At 37.9% G+C, this 18,890-nt stretch overlaps 1 protein-coding gene and 1 long non-coding RNA gene across 2 annotated transcripts in view; one reads left to right on the top strand and one right to left on the bottom strand.

Annotated features, from left to right (window-relative positions):
• LOC311295206 (protein NLRC3-like) overlaps window positions 1-18,890 on the top strand; it is a 129,382-nt gene that overhangs the window by 75,455 nt on the left and 35,037 nt on the right. The window lies entirely within an intron of this gene.
• On the bottom strand, window positions 11,242-12,534 carry LOC311296717. The gene is made up of 4 exons (XR_014628689.1): window positions 12,494-12,534; window positions 12,156-12,365; window positions 11,680-11,980; window positions 11,242-11,573 (listed from the first exon to the last, which is right to left on the bottom strand). It is a non-coding gene; the product is annotated as an uncharacterized lncRNA (long non-coding RNA).

Genomic DNA, 18,890 nt, shown 5'->3' with positions numbered 1-18,890 from the left:
ATTACATTTACTGCCTTTAGCAGAAGGTGCTTTGCCCTTCGCTTCCTTTGCCTTGCATGACAGAAAGTGAGCACTGTATGATAACACTGAAATACAGCCAACTCTTGAGCAGTTCATTCACATTTCGCACTCTAATTCCCACTCTTTAGTATTATTACCAATACTGGAAGATCACGGTCTCAAAAAAACCTCACTTTGGTTTGAGCAAGAAGCATGTCTGCAATGAAAATAGCATCATCTGCTCTCCCTCTGTCTCGCTGAGCAGCCATTTCACAGATACTATACTGGAAAGGAAGATAAAAACACGGTCAGACAAAAAGAATTGAGGACAGAGTATAGACTATATAAAACTACATTTCTAAAAATGTTTTGGACAGTGAGAGAGAGTGATGTGAAAGAAAAATAAAGAATAGAGTAACAATACTTACTTGAAGACAGTGAAGCTTTAGAAGAAAGAAATGGAGATAGAGAGAGAGAGAGAGAGAGAGAGAGAGAGAATTAGAAACAGAGAGAGTGTGTGAGAGAGAGAGAGAGAGAGTGTGAGTGAGAGAGCGGTAGTAAGAGTAGTAATAGGAGTGGCTCTTAAAAGAGCCGTTGGTTTTCTTATAAAGAGATACAGGTGGCGGTAACAGGGAAGGATGCTGGGTAAAAACAGGAGCTGTTGGACAAAGGAAAACAAAAACAGTTAATTCTCTTGCAGCAAGGCTTCCTGGATTTGTCATATTATAAAGTAGTAAAGTAGTATAAAGTAGTAAAACCATTGTTCATTTTTAAAGACTGCCACTGTTGTACCCCAATAGGTAAAACTTTTGCACATTTTCTTCTGACAGATTTATTAACAACAATTACAGAACATAACACAATCCATTTGAACTTTAACGATCAATCCAAATAAATTTAATTACACAAACTAGCATAATTATAGAAAATGTTACATGTGCGCTACTTTTCAAAAGTTTGGGGTCGGTAAGATGTTTAATGTTGAAAGAAGTCTAATCTGCTTACCAAGGCTGCATTTATTTGATCAAAAATACAGTAAATCTTTGTAAAAACAAATATTGTGAAATATTATTGCAATTTAAAACAGTTGATCTGTTTTCCACTTGAAAATGTTAAAATGTTTATTCCTGTAATGAAAGCTAAATTTTCAGCATCATAATTATTAGGACAGCATTTACATGAAATATATATAATATATTCTACAAATATTATTTGTGTAACAATGTAAAAGCCTTTACTGTCACGTTTAATCAATTTAATGCATACTTTATGAATAAAATAAATTCGTGCTAAATAAATAAAATTACTGTTTTAAAAAAAACACCTTAGGATCGATATTTTTAATGTGTGGATCATTTAGAATAGATACAACATCAGTAACGTTTAGGCCTATCGATATTTCAGGATCGAAATTCGCGCATATATTATCATCATCATCATCATCATCATCAACAAGCAGCGGGGTTGATCTAAAGTTACTTCCCATCGACCATAACAACTTTTTATAATGTTAATATAACATAATATGCAGTCATTGCAGCTTTCTGTGATTAATTAATTAACGTTAGCCAATTAATATCAATGTCCATTAACGTTATTGACCACGGTAACGTTAACAGCACCATAGATTAAAAAGCTCCACAGTACACACACACACACACACACACACACACACACACACACACACACACAAATATAACGTTAGGCTACAGCAAGGTTAGGATTTCTTAAATTACAGAACCATAATAAAAATGTATGGCTTTGCCTTTGACCGACCTGACGCGGGAATTTTGGAGAATGCAATATATCGCTCCTCTCTTTGGTCCGTGGGGAGTTGTTGGCATTGAGGAAATCATCGCCCCCTGCTGGTACTCAACCTTCATTCATGCGTGTCATTTCCACGCCTAGAGGAGGCAAAACGTGACATTCCCTGCGTCCCAATGTGCATACTATCCACCCTATCTGCCCTAAATAGTATTGACAACTAATGTCACATACCATTTAGGATGGATAGTATGCACATTGGGACGCAGGCATTGACACGCATCCGCTAGTGGACCAGCGTGTATTACAAGCTTTAGCGATACCCACAAAGTTCTCTATTCTGGTCATTAATTTTAGGAATCATAGAGTCAATCTTATGGAAAAACAAGGATGAAGCACTAAGATCAAAAGAAGAGGTGTATAGATTTTGATAAAAAATGTAAAACATGAGAAGAGATCGCAGAGGGGTCATTAATGTATCATTAATATATAGAGAGGAGATCCTCTTATTACTTTTTCTCTAGGTTGAATTTTTTTTGCTCTTGATCTAATGAATGCGCCCCTTGCTTTCTCTAAAAATAAATCATCCAGACTGCTTTGTAAAGAAGAGATTCCTTGTCATCCTCTCCCGGGTTAGGATTCCTTAAAATCTCACTCATCTTTCTAATCAACTCTGTAATTTCCTTATTTCTATTCTTTCCTCACTCTATTCTTTCCAAATTTCATAGAAAATTTTCTACATTCGTATTTAAAAAGTTCCCATTTAGAAATGGCCGAGATATTAGTCCGAGATATCAGATTGTCCGCGATTTTCCTAACCCCGGACAATATGAGTCAGATAGTAAAAAAGAACAATTTAACTTCCAGTAACCAGGGGCTTCTTCTCTTCTCTGCTTACATTTTGTATCAGAAAAATTATCAACTGCTGCATGATCTGTTAGAGGAGAGGGTGACATTTCTGCTGATGTTAAATATGAAATTAAAGAATCTGATATTAGCCACAGGTCAATATGAGATTTTTGAGAAAAATCTGATTTAAACCAAGTGTAGGCCTACATGTGGCTATCAGGGTGTAAATATCTATGTGCATCAATTAAGTTCAGCCGTTGACATAACTTTCCTATCAGAGGGTTAACGCTATTAGACACAGTTCTAGGCGGAAATATATCAACTACAAAATCTGGTGCCTCATTGAAATCATTACCAATTAATATAAAGGCAGAGGGATATTTGAATTTCAAATTGCTTACATTAGAGATTATATCATCAAAAAGAGATTTATTGTTTGAAGAATTGTTGAACCCTTATATGTTAACCATTATAAATAAACTGTTATCCAATAGAATAATTGCTATAATCCATCTTCCTATCCCTGAAGAAAGCGTTTCTATAATCTTTCCCTGAACTCTATCAGTGAGTAAGATAGCGACCCCACCTGACGAACTGGAATTATGACAGAAAGAAATAGGGCTCCCCCACTGGGTACGCCAGAATTTTTCATCGTCCACACATGAATGTGTCTCTTGCAAAAAATAAACACCCCTTTTCATGGATTTACAAAATAGAAATAAAGCTTTTCGTTTGTTTAAGTCACGTAGCCCCCGAACATTCAAAGAGAAACAAGAGAAATACGAACTAAACATAGTATTGGAACTCAACTCTGAGTAATACAACTGTTATAAACAGATAAAACAAATGAAGTAGATTACTTCTTAGAAGATATGCAGAGCATAAAGCTCGAATTCCCAATAAAGCTTGGGAAGGTCAACACACCCTTTCGTGGACCCATAAAAAAAAAGAAAAAAAAAGTAGTATTTATAAAAATATAATGTTAAAGAGAAAAAGAAGAGCCTTTTTTTCTCTTTTTTAGCAAAATCACAGTGTAAGAGGCATACACTGTAAAAAATTATCGTAATTTTAACGGTAAAAGACTGTAAAAATGCTACAGTGAAAAACTGTTAATTGGTTAACAGAAAGTTTCCGTACTTTATACGGTAAATAACTGTGATATATCTAACGGTACATTTAATGTAAATTTACAGTTTTTGAAAGTGAAAAAACAACTCATTGTATAATTTACAGTGAAAAACCGTAAATTGGCATTCCCACAATTCCCTGTGACACTTCACATTTGATGTATTTTTGTTGAAATAACTATGTTTGTTTCTTCATAGTTTTCTTCGTTTTTTCTAATCAGTTATGTGCATTAGGGGTTTATGTTACATTTAAGGTTGTTAAATTAATGTTTATTGCATTTTTAAAATTTCATGTGTTACCATGATGGTGTTTAATGTTTGTGTGAATGACACTGTGCAGCTTCTATATATATTAGTATTAACTCTCTTGTGGAAGAACTGCTTATGTTGAGCTTTGATTGATCATGTGACTCTCATCACTGCTGTGATTGGTGGTTATCAGTATAAAAAACAGATATTAATACTTCAATAGGATGGTAAATTAACATTATATCATATTACCGAAATCCAATGTTAAATATACAGTTTTTAAAAACAACGGGAAGAAATACCTTTTTTTACAGTATTTTTCCGTTTTTAACAGGAATTTTCTGGCGCCCCAGCTGCCAGAAAATTACCGTTTTTTTTACGTTTTTTTTTTTTACAGTGTACTAAATGTCATACACAGAAACTGTCTTCCCGTTAATAAAAGCAACTGGCCCATTAAACCCAGCTTTTTTTCCTTCCCTTCTTGCCTTTTCGACGAGTGGCCAGAGTTTGTTTCTCGCCTCCTTGTTTTCCTGAGTGAGATCTTCCAGGATCCGAATTTTTTTCTGTTTCAGCAGCTCGGATCGTTTGGCTTCTGTCCATATTGCATCACGACATGTGCGGGATAAGAACTGGACGATGATCCGCCGCGGGTTGGAGTTTCCAGACTTGGGGCCAAGTCTATGCGCGATGTCGACCATGTCCTGTAGTTTCTCCGCGGAGTGTGGAGAGAGGTTCCTGAACAGCTCAATGACAACCATTTTGACGTTTTCCCCTTCCCGCTCAGGTATCCCGGCTACACGGAGGAGATTCCATCTGCGTTTGTAGCTATCCAATCCGCTGCATTTCTCCTTGAGAAACCTTTTTTCCTTTTCCAGGTTCTCAACCTTTGATTGCAGAGAAAGCACCTTCTCCGTCACGTCTTCCACCTGTTTGTTAATGGCTTCAAGCGAGCAGGTGAGCTTGCGGATTGAAGATGTGTTTTCCTTTACCGACACCTCGACGGACTGCCGTTTTACCAACGACTCTTCTTGTAACTTGCTAACCTTTTCGATTGCCGCTAGCAGCACAGAATTAGATACCGTGTCAGGAGTGTTTGTTCGAGATTTCTTCTGAGCAGGGGACTTACTAGGAGTGTCCGGAGAGCTCCCAAAAGCGTTTTCTAGGCGTCTTGCATAGTTGTGTATCTTGAGATTATTGCTGTTTGCAGAAGTCTCAACAGAGGCCGTGTCCATATCCTCCTCCATGTTTGTAGCAACCGAGCTACTTATCCCATGCATGGAAACTAACAAAAAACTTTTAAAAAGGGTCGCAAAATCATTAAAGACCGTCTTAACAGAATGTGCTGAGCTTCCGAAACAAGTTATATAAAAAAACTGAACATGGAAAGTCAAAGCTTCAAGCACCGCATATATAATAGATCAAGAGCGCAATGAAGTTGCTGTTAACGCGGCGCCATCTTGACCCCGCAAGACCCCATTTCGCTTGGCGGTGTGCACGGCTTTTTTTGTAACAGCACACATCCGAAGATGAACGACTTCGAGCCGAATCAGGCCGAGCTCGAACTTCTCACCACACCGGCACCCAGTTTGCTTGTCTAAATTATTTGCTTATTTAATAACATTTAGCATACAATAGCATAAAAAGTATTTTTAATAAAAAATGTTAGAGAAAATATGTTAGAGATCGTTAATTTAGTTGTATACACATTCTCATATCCATATATTTAGTTTTATTGTCACGAGTAATAACCTCAGGGTTTACTGGGTTTTACACGATTCTTTTTGTAGTGTGGTATTGGTGGTGGTGTACTAAAATAAACATGTCACGTGTGTTTAGCTTTCTTCTTCTCACCGCTGATTCCTGATGGTTTAGAGGACAATTACTCGAGTCGCCCCCTGTCGTTTCAAAGAATAGTACAACCAAAGCCCGTCTACGGAAAGCCTGTTCACTCCAACGCCCTATTAAGTCCTATTGGTTGTAGTTCCAATCAGAGTTCCACTGGGGGCGCTCGCCATGAGTGCAAAATGAATGGGAGTCTATGGGGCTAGACGGCTAAGTCTCCCTCACCCGATTGCTGTTGAGAAATCTCAGATTTGATTGTAGGTTTTGTAAGTTCAACATGGGTTATAGGTCGAAAGTTTAATGAACAAGTACTTATTTCTTTTCGATTTCTTACAGGTTGAGGTGTTGTTGCCCATAACACGCTAGCATTCTGACGTCATTGACATTTTGAAAGACTTTTTAAAGCAAATAAGTGACTCTAAAAAAAACTAACACCAAGCAATGTGTAATTTCTTTGCATCCCCTTTCGAAAACAACATTCAAATTACTAGACAAAAAATTATATCCTAAGAAAAGTGGATTTTGAGCGGTATAGCTCCATAGACCTCCATTCATTCTGCACTCGTCATGTGAGCGCCCTCATATGGAACAAGAGTGGAACTGCAACCAGAAGTTTATTGAGTGGCACTTCTCCCCTCATTACGCCGGTTTCACACTGCACGCGTTAGCAGAGCGTAAGCAGCGCGTATTTTTTTCGGTGCCCATGTTAACAGATTAGAGCATTCACACCGCACGCAGAGGCGGCGCGGCAGCGCATAGCAGGAGCAGAGCAGAGCAGGAGCAGCAGTGCCACGATAGTTTCGGCACCCAGTCTATTTTTGCTGCGCCGCTTACGCTGAATTAAAGTGACAATGCATTGATCATGGCCAAAATACACCGCAGTTTTACCCAAAAATCGCATTGATGATATCTATTGTGTTTTAAACAGTCAATCAAATGACCAAAAACAATTTAAAAAGAAAACAAATGTCCAAAAACAAACTTGTTGCCCGACCAATAAAAACAAAGATGAACCAAAAGTTATATAAATGAAATTATTAATAAAATAAGCTTCTTGACAAGTATTTTCTCTTAAATGTATTTGAAAACGAAATAAAGCAATGCCAACTTATCCATTATAGAGTAGCCTACTCTGTCTGTACAAAACCCGCAGTTCAGGCGCGCGTGACAAACGCTGCCAGTGTGAAAGCAAAACGCGCGTGTCCTGCTCCTGCTCACCATATGCACTGCTCCTGCGCTGCTTACGCTCTGCTAATGCATGCAGTGTGAACCCGGCATTAAACTTTCTCTGGTACAACGTTGAGCGCGTCAAGTATAAACGCCTCGTCCGTTTCTGCGGAGACTCGCGCTGCGGAGCCAGGCGAGAGTATAAACAAGGCTTAAATAAGGTATGCTAGCCTAGACCCAGCAAGCAATAAAATTGTCTGCTTTTAAACATTAAAACATTGTAATATTAATATATAAATAAATAACAGCAACTTACGGAAAGCGACGTCTCTGCATTGTACCGCTGAAATGAGGCGCTGCCCTTACCCCTTTTCCACCAAGGCAGAGCTGGTGCTGGTTCGGAGCCAGAGCCTAGTTTCAAATCGGTTCTTTGTTTTTCCACCGCCAAAGCACCAGCTCCGAACCAGTAAAACTGGTTCTTAAGTAGCACCAAATCATTGCAGGGTCTAGAACGGAGCCAAGAAAGAACCGCTTGCGTCAGAGGCTGGGGGCGGGGTTACCGTGGCCAACAAGACTGAAGAGAAACTCGTGACCGCCATTTTCAAATAGCAGCTAATCGAGCTAACAGCAGCTAAACACGATGGACGCGATCTAAAATATAAATCTAAGGCTAAAGTCGGCATCTTATTGTTAAAAATAAATGTTATGTACATGCCGTTACTCTCGCTTGTAATCTCCGTCTGTGGGTGGTTGACGTGACGCTACATTTTTGTGTTCATGGTGACAAATATAAATAAAAATATATAATATTTAATTAAAATATCTGTTGTTATATACAGTTTAATCTTCCAGAACTAATACATCTGTAATTAATGAGTATTATAATTCAAATATGTAAATATTTAGTTTTAAACATGACATTTGTCCACTGGCGTGACTGTCCGGGGTAGCATTGCTTTTCTTAAAACTACCGTAATTAAATTAAAAATAAGTCCAAATACATTAAAATACTTGAATAGATGTTATAGCGGTGTTAACTTAATGAAACTAAAGGTTATAAATCATAAGGTCCCCATTTAAAATAATTGTGACGCATTACATTTTGTCCGCAAAACTGGTGTCCACCTGGTGTGACGCCATTCTGTAGATATAAAACAGGCATTAATTTGGGCACCCTATTACTGAGAGGGGCCCTTCTTCATCCAGGAAGTACAGTAGACCTCACTGGAGTACATGGACTGCCCACAAGGTGAGTCCTGTTTCAAATATTTTCATAATATTGCTATTTCCTTGCACTGTTGGAAATGGGATCCATTATGCAGTCCTTTGGTGTGACATAATCTAAGTATTGATCTGAAAATGTTCATCAATTTATATTGATTGACTATTGAAAATAATGTAAACCTTAACACTGTTAGTCAGGATTGAAGACTGTCTCTCATATAACTAGGCTGCAAACTGGCCTTGATCTTGAAAATGTCCACTGGTGTGACAGCACTGTCCTATAGTGTGACATGAAATCAGCGTCACACTGGTGGAAATGGCTGTCACACCAGTGGACGTAAACATTCTTTGTTCCTATAAAATAACCAAAATCGGACAGAAATCACACACACAAAACAGATATATTTGAATCCTGCATTTATTAGCTTCTTGAATCAGATGAAAAGATGTGTTTAGTTGTGTTTGTAGCTCAGAATAAGGAACTATACACAGACAGCGTCATTGCATTAGAACAGCCTTATGGTCTGGTTGGTTCACGTGAGATGATTGACAGCTTTAGAAACTAATCATATCATGCTGATTTCATAGCTGATGCGAATCAGGAAGAGGAGAGTCATCGCTAGCTCAGTTAGTTGTTTTAAGCAGGAGGGCAGGGTTTCATAAAATATTGAAGCTTCTCCCGGGCGCCGCCATTGATTAGCAGACCCTCACCTGCTGTTAGCATTCCATTGACTCCCATTCATTTTGGCGTCACTTTGACAGCGAATAACTTTACATCTGAGGCGTTTAAAGACTCCATTTGTCCATTATTTATTACTAAAGAAACACGAAAATGTATAAATGGCTCCATTACCTTGTATCTTACATTATGGCCCCTTGTATCTTACGTTATGGCCCCTTGTATATTACGTTACGGCCCCTTGTATCTTACGTTACGGCCCCTTGTATCTTACGTTACGGCCCCTTGTATCTTACACTATGGCCCCGTAGATGCAGTTTTTGTAAAAATAGGCTAACGATTGCGTCATAACCACGCAACTCTCTGTCGCACAGTAGAGAATTACCGTATGGACAGGAGGAGAAGCTCGTGGGCAATCGGGGGGACGTGGAGGCAAAATGACAAAATAATTAATCAGAATACTTAGCAAAAGTTTCTCCTGCTCCTAGCTCATGGACAGCTCCTACTTACACTCTCCGTCTCTGCAAGTTTCGGAAGGGAATGATTCAGATTTCTCTCGGCACAGCTACTAGAAGACAGACGGGTTGCTCACGTCACATCTACGTCGTCAAGCTCAGTTTGAGTCTGCGCAGTACGCTCAGCCATCAGGAAGTGAGAGCTTCTAATTGACTTCACTTGTCTCCGTTGAATCCAATAGGGTCGCTGTGTCCAGTTTATATACTGTCTATGGTTTTAAGCTCTTGAGATCGCACATTTCAATGGGATATGAATATAAATGTTATGGGGACAGATTAGGCGATACCGCCCAAAATTGCATGCTTTTACATATGTGTAATTATCTTAAAAACTGTTAATGATAGAGAGGTGCGGTCTTGTTTGCCGCATTTCTCAGATTCCGCTGAAAACAGTGGTATCCAGTTTGTATACACTTCCTTGTTGCGTAATACCACTACATAAAAAGGCCAATGAAATCGATGTTTGTTAGGCAGATTCCACGCGCATCGTTTATTCTTCTTTCTTCTGACTTTATTGTACAAAACACATTTGAACTTGAAGTTGTAACTTTATTTTAATGATTTTTTTAAATTATTTGAACAAGAAATAATAAATGTGACTTTGTACAAAACAGGGGCATACCGGTACTTTTTGTTGTCCAATGGTGTGACGAAATGTCCTGTGGTGTGACAAACTGAATTATAAGTGGAAAAGGCCTTTAAATGCACAAATTTATGTAAAATGTGTTGAATAGTATAATAATGATATCATCACTATGCACATATAAGGATGGATTGAAGCTTCATTAGGTTTTATACTAATTATATTGAATATAATCCAGGCGTTTGGGTAAAGTCCCTATGTGTACATCTTATAGTGGGATAATAACATGATTGTGAATTTTTATTGGTTACTTTTGATGTGGGAATGTAATAAGGACAAATTGATAAGGATTGTGCATATTTGTCTTATCTGTCACACAATCTCTGAATTAAATATTAACATAAAAAATGTTGTCACACCGGTGGACAATATTTGGGACTACCACACAAAAAAGTTAATAAAATGCTAAATAAATAAGGAATTAGAAAGGGACACATTTAGTTTTGAGTTATTCACATATTAAGCAATATAATTATAAGACATTTGACATACATTTTAGAAATATTTTTTTTTCCACTTTGGATTTGAGTTCACGTCAACCACCCCTGTACAAATAATGGCGAGCCGCGCGAACACGTTGGATCCGCCGTGTTTGGATGCCGATGTAGGTCCGCAAAGCCATGAACATCAAAAGCAAAGCAACGTGCGCCATTGTTGATGATGTGTTTGTGTTTGGCGCCACCGCGCTAACGTTGCTGAGAAAGATGAGACGTAGCTGTGACGTAAGACCTGGCTCTGCATTGGCTCTTTTATCCTGTGGAAAAGCAAACCGGTTCTTTGGAGGCTCGTCAGTCGAGCCAACTCCGAACCGGCACTAGCTCTAGCTCCGAACCAGCACCTGGTTCTTGTTGGTGGAAAAGGGGTACCTGAGACGTCAAAACGCTTCCCAAGGGTCCTGCAATTTTCAGGCTTCTAATTGGTCAATTACCCTTTGTAAAACTTTGTGATTAAAGTTATAGAAAACTTATTTTATAAATGATTCTGACAAATTCACGATTTTATTTTTATTTTTATTTAAGCTATATAGCTACATATGTTGTATGTAGTTGCTAATGCCAGACATTACAAACAGTTACAGGTGATGATCGTGTTTTTTGGTTTAGTTTTTTAAGCAGTGGAAACGAAATGATCAATGTTATTCTGACTGTCATCACCACTGTAAAGGGGCTGCTTCTGTATATGCTCTTAAGCAGCTGGGAATAAAACAGTAATCAAACATCTGTTTCTATACACATTATTTACAGCACAAAGTAATTACAGTTACTTGCTGTTAACAATACATCAAGCAATTAAACAAAATCAATCAAATGTGCAAGCAGAGGCAACTCTCACAGCTTCCTTGTAAACCTCCATGCCAAATGTGTTACTGTGCATGAGAGGGTCAATACTGTCCTGTAATTTGGCCACAACCTCCCGAAGTAAGGAAGGGGTTCTGGAACAGAAACTGTTGATTCTTCATCAATCTCGGTCACGACCGGTCCATCCCAGTCAATGCTCAGCTGATCAGATCCCAACTGAAATAACAGAGGGAAAAAACTTATAAGGATTTTGTGAAAAAATACTGAATAATTTATTTATATTTTAAATCCAGAAATACCCCTCTATCAAGGCTTACTCCACCTGATCACACAATGTTCCTGTACTTGAAATTTGTCCTGAAGTCCACAGTTGCTGAGGAGATTTGTGGCCTTGTGAAGAAAGAGGGTGAATTCTGAAAATATTAAGGTGTGCATTTATCCTGGGAATCATGACAAATTGTAGACATAAGATGTGCAGGTCATTGTTGGGATCTAGAAAGCCAGAGTCCTCCAGATGAGGGAAGGCTGCATAACAGTTGCTGAGAACAGAGCACCACAAGTCACGCCGTAATCGCTCGACTGGTTGATTGTGCACACTTCTGCCTGTGATCATGCTCCTGTTTCTGCCAAGTAAAAAGGAAGAATTAAAGGTACGATGTTGGTTGTGTTAGTAATGTAGGAAAAACAACAACATCATGAATATGAACATCTCATTCCATATCTTATAGCACGCACCTGTTAAGTACAGGGGATGAGATTGTAAGTTGAAAAATAAATAAATATTGAAAGTTAAAATACCTGGTCCCCTTAAGGGATGCTCTAACATGAACCGAGCAACATCAGCATTTTCTCCACCCTTGTCACTTCGGACACGAACAGGCAATCCATGACTCTGTACAGCCTCCAGAAAACACTGAAGCACCGTTGAGGCTTTGTTGTTAGTATTTGCTTGAAGACACATGATTTTCCTGCTATACATCAATTCCTCCATGGACAATTATTCGCCATCTAAAATGAGAACAGCAAAATAACAATTATTCCAAAGGAACAGTGTGTGTGTGTGTGTGTGTGTGTGTGTGTGTGTGCACTAACTTGGATGGGTTAAATGCAGAGGACAAATTCTGAGTATGGATTACCATTCTTGGCCTTCTCATCATGTCAACTTCCATAATTCCCCACAATCATAATGTGAAACTGACACAGGAAAACAATTTTTTAAAATAATGAAAAAGGTTAGTTTACATTTTCGTTACACATAGCTCAAATATAACATTATAAAATATTTATAACCATTTGTATAATAATCAGTTAAAAAAAAAGCACAATTACATGAAAAAAAACAAAAACATTTTCACAAATAAATGTCTTCCTAGTATAGTGCTGGAACAATACATTATAAAACTGAAATTTCTTTTGGAACAAAGTTTGCTTTTAATTGATGGAAAAGGGAAACTGATCAACTAATGTACTACTATTAAAAAAATATGTACCATCATAAATAAAAGACACTGTATCCCAAATTGTGCCATCTATTAATTTGATTACTCATTTTAATTTCAATATTGAAAGTCTGTAAGACTTTTTGTTTCTAAACTTGTATTGTCTCCATGATGTACAGCTGAACAGTGGTTTGTTTTTTTATTTGTCGATTTGTTGAATTTAAAATTCTTTACATTATTGAATATTATGAAGTAAACAAAGACTTGCCTCACAAGCTCGTGATTTCCATCTATGTGCCAAAGTGACAGTGGCGAGGGAACGGAGTCGGGTCTTCTAGGTATGAGCAGGACCTCAAGGCCTCGTGAGACACTTCCAATAGGATCAATGGATCGGAGAGTTGCTCGGACTCTTTGCTGAGGGATCCTTTTAGGGGGGAAAAGCATAACACTAAATGCATGGCAAGTATAGTTCAGGATATTGAACTAAAGATAGATTCTGTACATGTGATAATGCAAGTTTGTTTACTTAGTTATTTTATCTCTTAAGTAAAACTTGTAGGTTAAGAACATATGTTTGGAGCACAATATAGTAAGCATCTTATTTGCCATACCTTATGCCTGTGCTCCTCAGATATCCAGAGACCTTTCTGTATCCAGAGTTGGGAGTGGTTGCAAGAAAGTCTGCCACAGTTCGTCGGAGATCCTCCTCACTAATGTCTGTAAAACTTCACTGATAATTCCAGTTCTTTCATTCGTCTTCTAATTGTTCTGACACTCACATCCAAAAGTCTAGCAATTTCAGGAGCAGTGAAGTCAAATTCAAGAAGGAATTCAAGGTGCTCTTTTGATATGTCAAAACGAGGGCGTCCCCTTTTTCCTGATTGAATAATTGGTGCTTGGTACCCATTAAGAAGTGTGCACTGACATCTGTCTAGTGCCACGGTTGTCAAACTGGGGTACGCGTACCCCCAGGGGTACGTGGACTGATTTCAGGGGGTACGCGAATTGCCGGTAATCTTGACAACCGCGCCACCGCGGTGGCTGAGTAGTAGGCTACCGGCGGTGGTTTGCCCAAAAAAAATTAATGCTGTTTTACATTAATATTATGACACACAAAGCTTTGTTTACAAAAGAAATAATAGGTTAGCAATTAAATGTTATATCGCAGCCATGGAAAAGTTTGAATTCATGACGAATGAGAGAGTTGTGCGTGAGCCCATATCCTTAAGCTTTTTCGGCTTTGAATTCTGGTTTGCAATCTGGTCATCCGATTATTAGCGAATTTAAAAATATTCCATTAGTTATTCCTTATAGAGAGCTTGAACCGTCTACTCTTAAACAAAACAATTAAAAACGAAAATAAACCGACTAGCATATGTATGTAATCCGTATGAAGTGCATTCTATAGGCGCGTTCACTGCGAAGATGACGAGTCAGCATCGTCAACAACTAACTAACACTGACACAAAAAAAACAAAAACATTTAATTAATAAACTATTCAAATGTCTCATTGCTATATTTGACACATTCATTACTTTTGCCGGCTCTTTGTGACAGCTGTTATGTGCGTTATTGGCAGCGTCACCCTCTGGTTACATGAACTCGTCACCACCGCATCAGCACCAGAACATGGAGATTTTATTTTAGAGAATGATCACACAACAGACATTAGAACATTAGATATTCTATAATTAAATCAACTAATCGAATATTCAAAAATCGTAACTCATCCCTGCATGGAATCTCTTGTTTCTTTTCCCATATCTTCACTCGCGTCTCACCCATTTCCAAAGGGGATTATAAACGTTTCTTCCTTTGTTCGCTTTTAGGTCGATTATTTTCGTATTCTTTACTGTGTTAGGACAGATAGCCTACATTTTTACTTGTACGTAAAATTCTTTTTAACACAGTTTGTGCTTGTTATTAGACATATGATAATTGGTAAGGCGTGTCAAGTTCATTTGTAAAGCGCGTTTCACACGCGGAGGTGATTTTAGTTTGGCTTTCTCTGGCAGCGCGCAAACATAGCCTAAATGCCATATCAGTGGCTAAATGCCCTTGTGGATGATAGAATTCGCTCTTCATACCTTTTACAAGTAGAAAACATGAAGATATCAGAAAATAGATCGATGGTCTCTTTCCTGCTCGTGTCCCACATCCCTCTCAAAGAGCAGAGCGGTAGGCTGTATCACGCGTCTTTGTGTGGAAAATTTAACTAAAGTTTTTATTTATTTATTTATTTTTCAATAGATTCAACTTTATTATATTATGTAAATTACCAGTATTTACTGATATTTATTTCAATGCTTTACAGGCTTTAGTGTGTTGTTTCTTTGTTTTTGTTTTTTTATTTATTTCAAAACAACCCCCAGACCACCGCAACACCGCCGGTATTGGGGTCCATTACTACCGCGGTGGTAAAAAACTGCCACCGTCACAGCCCTATGTATCATATGTTGACTTTTGATTAGATTTGTATCATATGTTTATGATTCTATTCACTATTCTCGACAAAATTAATAAAAATAAATATTAATAAAAAAAAAAAAAAAACTTGTTGTTAACAATTGGTGGTGTTGGGGGTACTCCGGAAGATCTATAATGTCTCAGGGGGTACATGCCTGTTAAAAGTTTGGGAACCACTGGTCTAGTGTTTCCAATGCAGACGCCAGATTCCACACAACTTCTGGAGCTTTGGGTATTGAAGTGGTTTCAGAAAACCTGGACAATACATTTAGAACTTGTTGAGTTCTTATAGACAAAGTCCATGTCCTCATGAATGGATGCCGATCTACATCTAAGGTCGAGTAATATGTTGGAGACCTCTTCCAAAAATTCTTGTTTTTTGACAAATGTTACAAATACATGCAAAACAAACCACCTATAGCAATCTTAGGCCGCTGGCTGTTGTCACGGCTGACAAAGGAAGATGTGGATCTAAAAAACATGTTCTATGCTTTAACAAAAACAAAAAAGGTAATCCATCATGACACAAGAAAAAAACATGCAACAGCTTCACATAATATAAAGACAACACCAGTCAAAGATCTGAATCAATATTAGGGTACATGAACACGTGATAACGAGTAATTCAAATGAAATGAGTAACAACTAAAGCAAACTAGTGACTGACAAGATCAGACAAAACAAGAACTAACAGGAGAAAACAAATGAATACGAAATAATAGTCCTAGAACACAAAAAAACTAAACTTGATCGCTGTGTTTGGGATTTTTTTAAAAAATTTTATGCAGGTTTTAAACTGGTCCAAGCTTTTCAGCTGGGGATCACTCATAACAACCTGAACAAGGAATATTAGGAATAATCCCATCCGATAATGACGAATAATTGTGCCAATTCAAACAAGTAACAAGGCTTAAGTGCACAGGTTTTCCCAGGTGTCATTAAATTGCTTCACTTTGGTTCAGTTGTCTCAGTTAGGATGCCAGATTGATGAATCTTCTCTGTTTGATAATCCGCTGAAGCCCACGGTCAGCTCTTCTGCTGGTGCATCTTCTCCTGCCACATTTTGCCCGTCCACTAGACTTCCCATTGATATGCTTGGACACAGCACTCTGTGAACAGCCGGCCTCCTTTGCTATGGACTTTTGTGGCTTACCCATCCTATGGAGGGTATCAATGATGGTCTTCTGGCCAGCTGTCAAGTCTGCAATCTTCCCCATATTGATCCTAACTGAGACAACTGAACCAAAGTGAAGCAATTTAATGACACCTGGGAAAACCTGTGCAGGTGCTTTGAGTTTAGTACATGAGTAGTGTGTGACACTCAGTGTAAAACATTCATGCCCTGTCAAATCTGGGCTGATTTCTTCACAGTATTCACATTTTTTGAAATCCTGTTTTCGTGGGTTTTATGAGCTGGAAGCCCAAATTATGTACAAATAAACAACTAAATACTTGAAATCGTTTAAGTTGTGCGCCCTGAATCTATAATCTATGGAAGTTTAACGTTTTGAATGGAATTATGGAAATAAATAAACTTTTCCATGATTTTCATTTTATATTGATATTTACATTTTAGGATATTCTACAGATCTGTGTGTGAGCGAGACACAGTGAGAAACACACTGTGTTTCGATTTCAGTCACTTCAGCAGGGATATATGACATAGACGGTTAAGCGCTCTTCTCAGCGAGTATACAGCCGCTATATGAGTGAAAACAGATAAAAGATCTCTGTAAACAGTGAGAAATGAGCAGAAAGCGAGCGCTGATCGCAGACACTTTCTGTTTGACGAAGAGACGCAGACCCGCAGCTGACACTGTGACCGGAGACAGTCACGGTAAGATCTGTCATTTACCCTCATGCAGATCAAAAACAGACATTATAAAGTAACGTGTCAGTTAACGTCTGTCCTCCTTAATATATTACTTCTGTTAGGCTCCACATATAAATATGAATATATGCAATCAATGTCACTGATTATGTACACTGCATCACTCAGCCAATGTTGTTTGACTGTTTTTGTGAAAATGTGAGAGTGACGCGGCAAACCTGTCACTCACATGAGATCCACCAATAGCAAACCACAACCATCCAATCAAAAATCAAGCCCCGCCCTGCTTTAAGTCACATTTAAATATAATGTATGAACGCATATGACTCTTTTCTGCTTATCGGCTCTGGAAATGTTGGTCGAGTCTCGTCCATCACTGTGTTCGGCTGCTCATTTGACCTGTGAAGAGCAGGTAACGCCACACAGAAAACAGTTAAATGTTGAAACCAGTAGAGCTGTCAAACAGAGGCCAGTAAACGACTGAAGTGAAACTCATGTGATGGAGGACATGAACCTCTGCGCTCCGCTTGATTTAACTTCATCTTTGATTCAATCATGTTAAACTCCCACATATTTGCTTTGGGATCTTGAATTATTACATATAACATCAGATTTTCATTGAAGTAAAACTGTGTGTGAGTTCAGTTTCCATTTTGTACATGTTGAGTTTCTTTATGAAAGAGATTTAATGCTGATTTCTGATAATCTGCTGTGTTTTCTGTTTATGAAATGATAAATTACCAGAACAATGTTCTATGTAATATTTGTAAATGAGGTGACTTTGAAATAAAGGCTGACTTGATTGTTACTCTTTGTAAGTCTGTTTATTGGACTGTAATCTGTTTAGTCAGCGTTGTGTTTTTGATCATTAGATGTTAATGGATGATTTAAACTGATTCACTCTTTTCATTTCAGTGAAATAAATGTCAGAATGTGCTTCAAGTGTATTACTTTTGCACAAGACAAAATGTTAATATCTGCATTATTTTCATATTTTACACTATTAAAGTTATAAATACAAGTTTGATTCCTCTCTTTCTCACATATATTTACAATTTTACTTGTAAACAACATTAATTCACATTGTAGATAAAAAATAATAATAACAATGTTCCATTAAAAAAACCCTTCCTGACCAGTTTAACCTTTCATCAGCTTCGGCCTTTCAAATGTCAAAACTTTACAGCAATCATTTTCTGTTCAACTATTATTTTTGTAATTTACAAGAACAAATCAAACAAAACTAATATTAACATTCAGACATCAAAGAGCAATAAGAATATTGAGTTCTTCACAGACAACTAGTCAAAGCAGTGATTGTCCTCTTTCTCATTAGATTTTCCTTCTGCTAAACTAGATCTGTGTGTGACTCCAGTAGAGAGACAAACATCAGCCGAGTGTTTCATTCATTTCAGCTTTATTCACACCTGAGGTCTGACGACACCAGATATGAGACCGAGAGCAGAACTCACACTTTACTCCAGTCAACATCTGCTTCATTTCTCCACACAAATCACTCTCATGTTCACTGTTATTGCACAGGGGAAAACAGCGCATTATTAACAACACACACTGATCTAGTAATGGGGCATGTTGACACACTAATCTGGGGAAATGAGAAACTCTTTCCATTGAAAACAACAACCATTCATTTGATGAGATTCCAGTAGTTCATGTGGTTTCAGTCCTGATGTAATAATGACTGACGGCACAATGTTGATGCTCTTAGTTTCTCTTTGCTCAGATGATTCTGTCATGTTCAGCTTGTTGAGTTTCTCCAGATCGAATTTAACATA

This window comes from Rutilus rutilus, assembly GCF_951802725.1.
Source record: "Rutilus rutilus genome assembly, chromosome: 1".
Taxonomy (NCBI): Eukaryota; Metazoa; Chordata; class Actinopteri; order Cypriniformes; family Leuciscidae; genus Rutilus; species Rutilus rutilus.
This window is presented reverse-complemented; position numbering and strand designations above follow the sequence as displayed.